A 13,769-nucleotide genomic window follows, 5' to 3' on the forward strand; every position below is an offset into this window, starting at 1 on the left:
GCTCACATCTTACATAGGAAGTTAGGACATGCAAGCTTTCCTGTAGTTCAAAAAATGACTGAACACGCAGAAGGAGTCAAAATAAAAAATTGTGATAATTATTTGGAATGCTCAGTATGTAAATCCACCAAACTAAAAACCAGTCCCAGACCAAAAAAATCTAACAGATCAACTAACAATATTTTTGACTTAGTACATATGGATTTAGTTGGTCCATTAACTCCATCAATTACCTATAGAAAACGTTACTTTCTAACAATAGTGGATGATTATAGTCGCTATGGTTTTGTTTACACATTAAAGCACAAGGATGAAACCTTTCAGAAATTTAAGGAATTCTACAAACGCATAGAAACACAACATAATATCAAAATAAAACAAATTATGACAGATAGGGGATGTGAATTCATGTCTAAAGAATTCTCCCAATGGTTAAAGGATAGGGGAATGCTACATTTCACGTCCAATCCATTTTCTGCGTTTCAAAACGGGATTGCAGAGAGAAAGAATTCCACACTACAAACCATGATTAGATGCACATTAGAGGATGCTGGTTTAGGCAAACAATTCTGGTCAGAAGCCCTACATTATTCAAATTACACTCAAAATAGAACCTGGTCCAGTATTGTGAATAAGACACCGTATGAGGTGATGTACAATAGGAAACCTAAATTAGCACACATGCACATATTTGGAGTCACTGCAGATGTGCACATACCTAAGCAGTTGAGGAGAAAGGGAGAAAACGTATCCAGAAGATTAAGATTTATGGGATATGAAACTGGAACCAAAGGGTACAGATTCATTGATAATAATAACAAATTTATAGTCTCCAGAACAGCTGTGTTCCATGAGCAAGCCAATTGGTCTAAACTGCACCTTAATGAAATATTTCCAAATAAATGCAAAGATGCGATATCTTGCGAGGAAGGGACAATAGAAAATCAAAACATTAACAAAAATAAGAACAAAACCAAAACTTGGACAAATAGTCAGCATAAAATAAAGACAGACACATTAACAAAAAAAGAAGCTAGATATTTGCACGACAACCATAGCAAACCTGAAAGAGCTATTAGAAACAATAGAAATCAAATACCAAGTAAATACAAAGATTACATAATGCATATGAATGGAGAACAAATAACACCTAATACATATGAGGAAGTATTAAAACTTCCTCGTGAAGAAAGGGAAAAATGGGAACTAGCTATGAAAAAAGAGATGGAAAGTTTGCAAGGATTAAATGTATTCACTCCTGCGATCGCACCTAAGGATAAAACAATTATAGGTACCAGGTGGATTTATAAAATTAAGAACCTAGAAGGAGGCAATACTTTATACAAGGCTAGACTAGTTGCACAAGGTTATGCACAAAAATATCCAGAAGACTATACTGACACATACTCCCCCACGGTGAGGACAGAGAGTGTTAAAACAGCTCTAGTAGTAGCATCTGCACTCAATCTGGACGTATTTCAATATGACATACAGACTGCGTATTTACACGCAAAACTAGATAAGGAAATATATGTAAGAGCACCACATAGTCAATACACTAATAAGAATGAAATTTGGTTATTAAACAAGAGTCTATACGGATTAAAGCAATCTGGCAAGAGATGGTACGATTGCTTGGTAAAAGTACTAAAGACCATGGATTTCAACGCTACCACTGCTGATAACTGTTTCTTTGTAAAAAAGAGTGATGATCACATTGAATTTGTATTAATTTATGTGGATGATATTTTATATATAGGAAAACACAAAGAGAGCAGAGAAATCTTTGTAAATAAGTTAAACGAACATTTCTCGTTGAAATCTCTAGGTAAAGTGAATAAATACCTTGGTGTACAAATTAACAAAACTAGAAGGGGATTCAAACTTACTCAGAAAGATAAGATCATTGAACTTCTAAACAAATGTAATTTAAACAATGCCAAAACCTGTGACACTCCTATGCAAACTGATTTCCTTAGAAACACTGATGAGTCTTCCCCTGAATTTAAAGATAATACATTTTACAGATCAGTTATAGGCTCACTCCTTTATATATCTAATTGGACCAGACCAGATATTGCATTACCTCTCAATTTATTGTCAAGATATGTTAGCAAACCAACCATGTATCATTGGGAAGCTGTCAAAAGAATTCTAAGATATTTGAAAAGTACATTAGATTTTTGTTTAGTATTAGAACCTAATAATGATAAAGAACCAAAAATTACCTGTTATGCGGATGCAGATTGGGCTGGTGATACATCATGCAGAAAGAGTACTTCTGGTTATATTTTTCTATTGAATGATTGTCCAGTTTACTGGTACACTGGTAAACAAGAACTGGTAGCCACTTCAACCACAGAAGCGGAATATGTTTGTTTATCCAAAGCTGCAAATAACCTTGTATGGTTCAATGACTTGATCTCAGATGTTTGGAAAAAACCTGCATTACCTTTTGTTGTGCATGAAGATAATAAAGCAGCCATTGAAATATCCAGATCCGATGCCATTGGACAAAGGTCCAGGCATATTGATATAAAATTTAAGCACGTGAGACAATTATCTCAAGATGGGTTCATCAAAGCAATACATTGTGATACTTCTGAACAATTAGCTGACATATTAACGAAGCCTTTACCTTCTAAACAGCACAAATATTTAACTTCTAAATTGTATGTATTATATTGTCCTGAATCTGAATGTAATTGGTGTTGTATAGCGAACCGGCATTTAGAGGGGGATTTGTCAGATGTAAATGCCTTATTCTCTATTGTGTAAATAATGTATATATGGGACATCAGGGGTTAACTTATTCTTTGGATTTTAATGTATTCATAATTTACCACTCCCATTCCTGGCTCCACCCCTTGTATATATAAGGAGCCACCCTCACCATTTTCTTTGCTTCTATCTTGAATATTCAGCGAATATAGAATGCCTATTATTATTAAAGAGAAATATATTTAAATCTCTAATTCTTATTATCTTTATTGAGTCTGATCCTGAAAATATTGCAACACAGAGGTTGGAGAGCTGTCTTGCTCGCTCTCTCTCCAAGCGCCCCATGCACAGCCCATTTGAGGAAAGGGAAAGCAAGGCTGGGCACGTTTGGCTGCAGGAGGAGGCCCAGGTGGAAGGCGGCTTTTTCAGCAGCATCCCCCTCCCCTCTTTGGATCGCCCTGCAAGGGGGAGGCTCTGCCTTTGCAGAAACGGGATGGGCGGTTTGTACGGAGGATTGGTGGGGGAGGGATGTGCGGCCCTCCAGGATGAAGAGCAGGGCAAGAGAAGGCTCCGAGGTTCACCTGGGCCAGGGAAACTCAAAGCGTTGGGGGCTTCATAAAGGCAGAATGTGCTTTTGTGCAGCTCCTGGCTTCTGTGACATTCTCTGAAAGACAGAATGTGCTTCTGTGTCAGAATGTGGAGCTCCTGGCTCTAATGGTGAGTGACGTGAATGACGGCAAACTGGCCATGCCCACCTAGTCACATGACCACCAAGCCATGCCCACCAAGCCACACCCACAGAACCGGTAGCAAAAAAATTTAGATTTCACCCCTGCCCCAAAGTCAGTTGTACACTAAATATAGACTGACTTTTAGCAACACATCTTCCCAGCAAACAGCAAATTTTGAAGCTCCAGGTAAAGAATATTCATTTTAGGATGAGTAACCACAGTTTGCATGTTGGAGGTTCCTAAAGGAATGCTGGGAGACTCTGTATTTTAAAGAACATTTGATGGAGGGGTGCAGAATAGCCCTTCTCTGCCTGAGGCTGTAGAGACTCGGCACCAATCAAAACTCTGTTTGTGAAGCAACTGATCAACACTGACAGGGTAAGCCACTAGTATATGAAAATAAGAGCAAACTCCACTCCCTTCTGTGATAGGTAACTGATGATGTTACCTAGTTTGGTAATGAAACATCTGCAAGAAAACCATCAAGCTCAGAGGGGGGCATGGCTAGCATTGCGGCGGAACAGCAGATCTTTTGGGGGCTCCTGAGGGACGGTCGATATCCCAGCTGTTAGGTGGTCCTTTTGCACCTGAGTTGTCTCGTAGGGACAACGAGCAAGGGGAGCACACTCTGTGGATCTCAGGGAACTCGCAAATTCCCTGATAGGGCCGGAGAAGCTCCCTAAACAGATGGCTGGGAAGGCGACCATTGTGAGACGCTACAAAGCTGGGGCAGCCACTGCAGAGAGCGGAACAAAAGGAAGGTGTGATCAGTCTGGGTGAGGTATTTTCAATATTTTTTACTACCTTTTAAACTGGATTAAAGAAGAACCTTCTTGGAACAGCAGAGGAGAGTGTGGCCTCAAAGGAGGAGGTGGAATTGGGTGTTTTACCTATTCCACCCTCGGAAGAATGGTGGTGAGGAAGGTGGGTGGAGCCAAGAAAATTAAGGAATAAAAGAAAAATTGGCTTATAAAGATCGGGCTGAAGAGTAAAGTCTGAATCCAAGCTGGATACTTCAATTTTTAAATTGGGGATTATTGACTAAAGAATACGTGATTAGATGAACTTTCTTGGAACTTTTTTTACAGTTTGGACTTTAACTTGCTGTGAGGTACTGTAAAGAGGGGAAGAAGGAGAGAGAAATAAAGCAACGGTGCCACTTGCAGGCAAAGGCTAAAATTGGAGGATATATATATATATATATATATATTTCCATTTTAAAGTATTTTAATATTTGTATTGTGTGTGTTTTTTTTTTAAGTTTTATTAACATAAACAAACATAAAACACAAATACATGTAAACACTTATACATTAACAAAGAGTCAATCGACTAACTTCTAGAAAACCTTCGCATCGGTGATTAATGTCCATTTAACCAATTTTCCTTAATCATACTATTTACAAATTCACTTGCTTATACCTTAATATATTCATTGAAGTTCAGCAATATCTTTCTACAAACATATTAACCATTTATTTATACAATCCTACGGCTCATCTCATGTATCTATTTCTACAATTCTTGAGTTATGTTCTCCTAATGTCCTATGTTGTTGGCCCTATCCTTCTTTCTAACCATGTGTACCATTTTTGCCAAACTAAATAAAAGTCAGTGTTCTCTTTATCTTGGAGCTCTTTTGTGAGCCTATCCATCTCTGCGCATTCATTTATTTTTGTTATTATTTTTTCTTCTGTTGGTATTATCTCGGATTTCCAATTCTGAGTGTACACTATACGTGCCGCTGTCAATATGTGGATGGTAAGATATTTTATCTCCTTGGTACACTGTGGTGTAGTCATTCCAAATAGAAAGAATTCTGGTTTCATTTCTACACTTTGCCTCGTTGTTTCTTCGATTATTCTCTTAATCTCTTGCCAGTAGCGTTGTGCCTTCCTGCAAGACCACCAGAGATGGTAGTATGTCCCCATTTGTGTCTTGCACTTCCAACACATTGGTGATGTGTTTGGAAACATTTTAGCCAAACGTGCCGGAGGGAGGTGCCATCTATAAAATATCTTGTATAAATTTTCTTTGTATGGAATCGACAGTGTCATCTTATAATTTTCTGCCCATAGCTTGTCCCATCTATCCAACTCTATATTGTGACCTATATTTCTTGCCCAGCTTACCATGTTTTCTTTCACTGTTTCCTCCTCTAATTTATACCTTATTAAATATCCATAAATTTTAGATATTATTTTCTCATCTGTGCCTTTTAAAATTTTATCTAGTTCACTTGGTTGGCTTTGAAAATCATAATGTCTCCAGTCTGCTGTATACTTTGACTCAATTTGAAGATATGGCCACCAATCAATCATAATGCCTCGTCTTTCCAGTTCTTGTCTCGTAAGTAGGTCTCCCCCACTACTCAACAATTCTTGATATTTCCGCATCTTTCCTATTTCTATAGTGTTTGGATAAATTAGCGCCTCCATAGGCGACAACCATCGTGGGATTTTACTATAGTGTTGCCTTCTGATATCTTGCCATGTTTTATATAGTGCACCTCTTATTACATGTCTCTGGAAGTACGGATGTTGCTTGTCTGTGCCTTCCCACAGAAAGGCATGCCAACCTCGACTCAGATCAAATCCCTCCAAGTATAGCGTTCTCCTATTTGATAGATCTATCCATTCTCTGATCCAATTCAACGCCGCCGCCTTGTAATATAACTCCCAGTCTGGTAGACCTAGGCCTCCCTTCTCCTTTGTGTCCTGTAAGCATCTTATTTTAATTCTAGCTTTCTTTCCTTGCCAGATGTATTTCATTATTGTCTTATTGAGATCCTTAAAGAAATCTTTTCCCGGACCAATTGGTATCACTTGGAAGAGATATAGGAGTCTTGGTAATATGTTCATCTTTACAGACGCTATTCTGCCAAGAAATGATAGTTGTACCTTATTCCATCTTTCCAAGTCTTTTCTAATTTGCTTCATCAATTTAATGTAATTGTCCTCTCTAATAGTTGTTGCTTTTGTAGTAAGCCAAATTCCCAAATATTTTACTTTCTTCGCAATTTGCATTCCTAATTCTTCTTCTAATTTTTCCTCTTGTGTCATTGTCATATTTTTGGTCAAGACTTTGGTTTTTTGTTTATTGATCTTAAGCCCCGCCACTTTGCCATACTCCTCTATCTTCTCTAATAATTTGACTCCCGCTACTTCCGGTTGTTCCACTATGAAGACCACATCATCCGCGAAAGCCTGTAGTTTATACTCCTCATTCCTTATCTTCAGTCCTTTTATTTCTTCTTCCTTTCTTACTTCCTTTAGAAGGACTTCCAGTGAGATTATAAACAGTAGAGGCGATATCGGGCATCCTTGTCTTACCCCCTTTTGGATGCTTATTTTTTCGGTCATATCTCCATTAATTATAATTCTCGCTGTCTGGGAAGAATATATTTTCTTAATCATTTTCAGGAATTTGTCACCGAAATTCATAATCTGCAGTTGTGCTATAAGGAATTTCCAGTTCAAATTGTCGAACGCCTTTTGCGCGTCGAGAAAGATTAGCGCTACCTGATTATTGATGTTTTGCTCGTAGTATTCGAGAACGTTTATTATTGTCCTCATGTTGTTTTTTATTTGTCTCCTTGGGACAAAACCATTTTGGTCGGGGTGTATATAATTATGTATAATTGTTTTCAGCCTCTGTGCTATAATTGTCGTGAATAGTTTATAATCTACATTTAACAGCGAGATGGGTCTATAATTTTGGACTTTAGTCGGATCCGTATCTTCTTTGGGGATGAGTGAGATAATTGTTTCGGCCCAAGATTTAGGTGTTTCTGCTTCCAGCAGTGCCTCATTGAGAACTTGTAGTAGTAGTTCGTCTATTGCAGACTGGCAGTTTTTATAAAATTCTGTTGGAATTCCATCCGGACCTGGGACTTTGTTGTTCTTCTGTTTCTTTCGGGCTTCCATCAACTCCATCATTGTTATTGGTTTATTCAGTATTTCTCTGTGGGATTCCTCTAATTTCTGGATATTTGCTTTTTGTAGGTATTCCATAATATCTTGGTCTTGAGTCTCTTCTTGTGTGTAGAGGTTTTGATAGAATTCCCTTACTATACGTTTTTTATCTAAATTCATACTATATAGTTGTCCTGTTTCATCCTGCAATTGGTATATTATTCTTTTTTCCCTCTCTTTCTTCAGTCTGTATGCCAGCCAGCGACCTGTTTTGTTTGCATATTCAAAGTATTTCTGCTTGACCATTTTCATTTTCTGTGCGATTTCTGCTTGTGAAATTAAGTTCAACTCATGTTTAGTACGATTCAATTTTTCCCTTGTTGTTTTGTCGTCAGGCTGTTTCTGTAATTGTGACTCATATATGTTGAGTTCTTCCATTAATTTTTTCCTCTTTTGTTGTTTATCTTTATTTTTTTTTGCTGTGTATGCTATTGTGAGGCCTCTTATATAGGCCTTAGTAGTGTCCCACAGATTCTGTACTGAAGTCTGCTCCTTTGTGTTTATTTGATAAAATATTCTAAGTTCGTTCTCCATCATCTGCACATAATCTCTATCTTTTATTATTCCGGTGTCCATCATCCACCTCTTCTGCTTTCGCTGTCCTCTCCATGTTATTTTTATAGGATTATGGTCGGCCCATGTATTCGGTATAATTTCGATGTCTTGTAGATCCTTCCTGAGGTCTGGCGTCATCCAGGCCATGTCAATCCGAGACCATGACTGGTGTGGGTTTGAGTAGAAGGTATATTGTTTGGTTTGTTTGTTGGCCTCTCTCCATCCATCATGTAATTGCAATTCTTCAGTCATATCCTTAAATGTATCCGGTAAGATTCTTTTTCGAGTCTTACTTTGTTTATTACTTCGATAGTCATCTTGTATATTCACGATTGCATTGAAGTCTCTGACAACACAGATATTTTCGTACTCCAAATCTTTAATTGTATCATGTAGTTTCTTGTAAAATTCTCTCTGGTTTCCATTAGGTGCATAGATAGAAGCTAGCAATATTTTCCTTGTTTCTGTTTGTATTTCAGTTATTAAAATACGTCCTTCCGAATCTGTATATATCTGTTTAGCTTTTAAATAGTTTTTGACATAAGTTGCCACTCCTCTCTTCTTATTATCTCCTAGGGATGTGAATAATTTTCCTAATTTTTGATTCTCCAACAATATTTGTTGCTGTCTTTTAATGTGTACTTCTTGTAAAGTTATCACTTCTAAGTCCAATTTTTGCAATTTCGTAAATATATATTTCCTTTTCCTTGGGGAGTTGAGTCCGTTTATATTAATTGATATAATTTTTATTTCTCCTTCCATCTCTATCGAGTTTATCTATTTGTGATTTTCAACTTTGTTGTGTTTCTGGTAACTCTTTGAGTCTTTTCCCTCGCTCCCTCTCTCTCCATTCTTTCTCTCTCCAATCTTTTTGCCTCTTCCTGATCTTTTTCTTCCTTCTCCATCCGCCGTGTCCCGGGTTCCGCTTCTCTCCTTGTCTCCTGTTCCTCTTCCATTGTAAAGTGCTGGTCAAAGAATTCTTGAGCCTTTTCCAGATTATCAATCTTGTACTTTCTTTCATCCCAGGAGATAAGTAGGCCTTCCGGTAGTAGCCAGCGGAATTTTATTTTAAATTTATTTAGCTGGGTGGTCAGGAAATTATAATTTCTTCTTTGATCTCTCGTTCTTCTTGGTATTTGTTTGAGAGTTATGATTTCTCTTCCCTTATGCATGATTGTCTCTTCCCTCATCTTCCTGTAGATCTCTTCCTTAATAGATTTTTTCGTGAATCTTATGTGAATTTCTTTGGGTAATTTGTTTCTTCTTGCGTAGTTCGTGTACACCCTATATATTTCATCCATTCCGTTTCGCAGTTCATCCTTATCCACCTGGGTTGCCTTTGCCAGTATCTCAATCATTATTTCACTTAGATTCTCATCCTTCTGCTCTTCTACATTTTGAAACCGTAAGTAGAATGATGCCTTTTCCATTTCCAGATAGGTTAACGCGTCCTCAGTTTCCTTATTAAATGCCCCTTGATCTTGTTCCATTCTTTCCATTCTGTTGGTCGCATATTCTACTCTTTCTTCCACCTTTTGGATCCTCTGCTCGTTTTCTGTTATGTTTTGCTGAATTTGTTCTATCTTCTCATCCATATTTTTGATGTTATCTTTAATTTCACTCACATCTGACCTCAATTCTTCATGATTTTTCTTGGTCTCTTCATGATTATGTGCCATGGTTTCCTGCATTCTATTCATGCCTTCCTGGATCATTGCTAATGCGGAGTGGATGTTCTGTAGGGCAGGACTCATCTTCTCCTTTTCTGTGGTTTCAATTACTTTCTGTTGAGCTGGTGAGGTCATAAGTATCATTTGGCCCGATGGTGTTTTCTTACTTATTTTAGCTGTTGTCGTTATACTTGTGGTCACCATTATTATCTCTTTTTTTATTCTTTTTATTCTTTCCCAGATTTTCATATACTGGTCAATATTTCTAGGTCTGGAGGATATATTAACAAAGATGAAATGTGACCTTGGGAGCTAAGAAAGCTTGTGAACTAAATTGATAAGCAGCTGTTTTGACTAAACAATTCAAGATATAGAGTGAAACACTGGAGATTTGTTTTTTCTCTTTGAGAACAGTGCAGCTCTTGGAATCTAAAAGGCAAAAGACAAAACAACAGAAACAAACTAAGGAAATCTACACTGACATTTGGGAATAAGGCTCTTTCTCTTTAGCCAGGTTCTTCCTACGTAAACCAAGATTTTTATGCAGCCCTAGTTCAGCCCTAGTTCAGGCTAAAGAGAAATACACATAAAGACCTACGAAAAGAAAAGAAAACAAATACTGTACCTTTACAGGGAGGATACATGGGATGAAGGTGTGGCTAACTGATGAGGGCTTATAAGTCTGAAATAGATCTATCTTAGTCTCCTTAGTCTCCCAATGGGCAGCAGGGAGCTTGCTGGCTGCTGGAAAAAAAAAGCCTAGAAACTAGTGGATTGGGATTTCACTGAACTAGGGCTGCATAAAAATCTTGGTTTACGTAGGAAGAACCTGGCTAAAGAGAAATACACATAAAGGCCTATGAAAAGAAAAGAAAACAAATACACACACACACACACACACACATACACACACACATATATGCAAGTCTTGGTGTATTCGGGTCTTTTCCCGTGTAAGATTGAGAGTATCTTGGCAACGTTTCGACGAGGTCCCACTCATCAACTTCAGGCTGGTGTTTTCGGCTTTGTGCATGTGCGAGCAAAGCATGATCAGAGATGCCGTCTCTCTATAAATACTGGTGGGGAGGTGTGGAGTGCTGGCTTTGTTGTTGTAAGCAGGTTGGTTGGCTGTGTTGTTACACACACACACACACACACACACACACACACACACACACACATATATATATATATATGCAAAAAATTAAAATCTCGGGTGTTTTCCCACGTCATTGTTATTTACAATGATGCGGGAAAACACCCGAGATTTTAATTTTTTGCATATGCACACCCGCGAAAACTTAAGAAGACATATATATATATATTCGTTGTGCTTGTGGTTGACATCGGTGGTTTTTTCTTGAGTCTCTTTTTGTTTTTCATTGTTGTTTTGGGTTGAATTGTGAATCTGCTTACTGGAATATATACGCTGGATAACAATTTTTTTTGGGCTTGGTGGGACGATTTGGATTATAAAATTTTAGCCTCTTTTAGAGGCTATTTGGATTAAGGTCAGAAGGACCTGAAGTAAAGTTGGAAAAATTCTGAGAAGGACATCAAAGATTGGGTTTTGGACTGGACTATTCTTTTTTCCCTTGTTTTTTTTCTTTTTTCTTTATTTTTTTCCCCTGTCTCCTCCCTGTCTTCTTGCTGGAGGACCTATATTTGGATTATAAATTAAATTTGAATTATATTTTTTACACTTGGTGGATTACAAGATATAAGACATCACAAAATAAAGAAAACACAATCAGCGCCAGCTTCAGCAAGCTCATCTGCAACTTCTAGCCTTGTGGGTCAGAGAACATTGGAGGCCATGATACAACAAGAAAAATTAGAAAAATCTAATGCCATGCAACTAGAATTGAAAACCATGATTCAAGCTCTTCATGAGGATTTGAAGGAAGGACTAGGCAAGATAGATGAGAGAATGGAGAAAGTAGAAGGCAAATTAGAAAATGTTCAAGAGATTATGGAAAAACATGAACAGAGTACAAAAAGTAGAAGAAAAAGCTGAAGCAACAGAAAAAAGAGTGGGAGAGCTGGATTATAGATTAACAGCGGCATATATAAATAAAGATAAAGCAATTATCTCTTTAGAAATGGACAGGGCAGATTATTACTTGAGATTCCAGAACATGGAAGAAGAGAAAGGAGAAAACTTAGCAGAGATAATGGCTGACTTGCTGGTGGAAGCGATGGAGGAAAATAAGGAAAAAATCTTGAATGAGATTGACAAGATATTTAGAGTGAATACTAGGTATGCAATGAGCAATAAAAAATGAGATTCTACAGAAAGTAAGAGACAATCTGATTAAGTATAAAGGTAGAGAAATAGTAGTGTTAAAACAAATTCCGAGGAAGATTTGAGAAAAGAATACCAATTTTTGACGAAGTGTTTGATAAAAAAAAAGGAGTGAATTTTAGATGCTTGATACCAGAGGGAGTACTGGTGACTTGGCAGGAGTAAAGACATAGGTTAGATTCAGTAGAGAAGGCAGAACAATTTTATAACAAATACTTGGGACCACAAGAAGAAGAGAGATTAAGAGAAGAGAGAGAGACTAGATGCCAGGAAGAATTTGTGGAAGAGAGGGATAAACAACAGAAAAAAGATGCAAGAGACAAGGAGGAAATAGCAATAAGAGAAGGAGCAAGGGCGAAGGAACCAAGAGAGACAAGAATGCTAGAGCAGCAAATCCTATATACAAGTAGAACTATGGAAGGAGAAATAAAGTTAATGTCAATAAACATAAATGGATTTAATTTGGCAATAAAAAGGAAAAGAGTTTTTTAACAAATTAGAGAGACTAAAACAGAACATAATTTGTTTACAAGAAGTCCACATTAGTAAACAACATGGAAAATTTTTGGAATACTCAAAAATGGGGAAATTATTATCCGGAAGTTGACACCGCAGTGAGACGGACGGGCGATTTTGGGGCTCCAGAATCGCCACCGATAGCCCCGCTGCCAGACGGTCCAGTTAGGACCCCACAGTCTAGTTTTGACTGTGGCAGTGGAGGGCACCTTCTGTTGATCTCAGGGACATCGCAAAGTCCCTGATTGATTCAGGAAAGCCCTTTTTCCGGCAGCGGGGAAGCAGCCATTGCGGCTGCCAAGGCTGGGGCAGCTTCGGAGGAAGAAAGAGGAATGACAGCTATCCGATCTGGTGAGAGAGCTTTACTTTGACTGACAAGTTCACTTTAAGAGATGAGTGAGTGGATGATTAATTAAAGGAAGTTAAGTGGCGAATCTATTTTGAATAGACTATTTGAAACCCGATTGCTGATTGGAATGGCTTTTAAACTAATTGCTTTCTAAGACCGAGACTGGACTGAATGAGAAGAGAGGGGAAGACATTGATTTTTGGGACTATACTTTTTTTTAAAAAAGAAAGAATTTTGTCTGAATTGGGACTGATCCATTGTGAAGCCTTTTTTTTTCTTTCCTCTGTTTTTTTTCTTTTATAACTTATAAATTAACTTTTAACAAAGAAGATTTGGATTTTTAATGTAGGAAAGCTAAGAGAGTGAAAGTGCTGCCATCTGCTGGGGAAAAGAAAAGAAGAGAAGAAATTCAGTTGCAATGTGTATCCAGGCAGAAAGATGAAAGATACATTGTAGCCAAAATAATAACAAAGTGGCTCTGAGCTTCAGCTTGTTTAGCATAAGTGAAGAGAACATCTGAGACAGTATCTATCTGCATTGTTGATTCAGGTGTTCTTGGTGGCTTTGAAGTAGGAGCCTTGGAAAAGTGTGGAGGGGAATTTTCCTCTCCATTATCATCACTCTTTTGGGCAGCTACTGTTATTCTCTCTTTCTGAGGCTTGTATGAGAGAGAATTCTCTGTATGCTTTCCGGATAAATATAAGTGAAAGATCTTTTTTATTTTGAGACTTTTTAAGAATTGAATTGGATTAAGGCATTCAAGAGCCTGAAGCTCTTTTTTTCCTTTTTTAAAAATCTCTCATTATTTTTTTTTCTCCCCCCATATTGTTTCCTATTGTGGATTTTTGATTTTGGACTTCTATATTTTTATTATTCACCGGTTTTTTTTTCTCTCTCTTCGATATTTTGTTTTTACATGGATTTTTTTTCTCTCTCTTTTTTTCTTTT

This window comes from Pituophis catenifer, unplaced genomic scaffold (genome assembly GCF_029215685.1).
Source record: "Pituophis catenifer annectens isolate HBS135680 unplaced genomic scaffold, rPitCat1.0.hap2 SCAF_5, whole genome shotgun sequence".
NCBI classification, from domain to species: Eukaryota; Metazoa; Chordata; class Lepidosauria; order Squamata; family Colubridae; genus Pituophis; species Pituophis catenifer.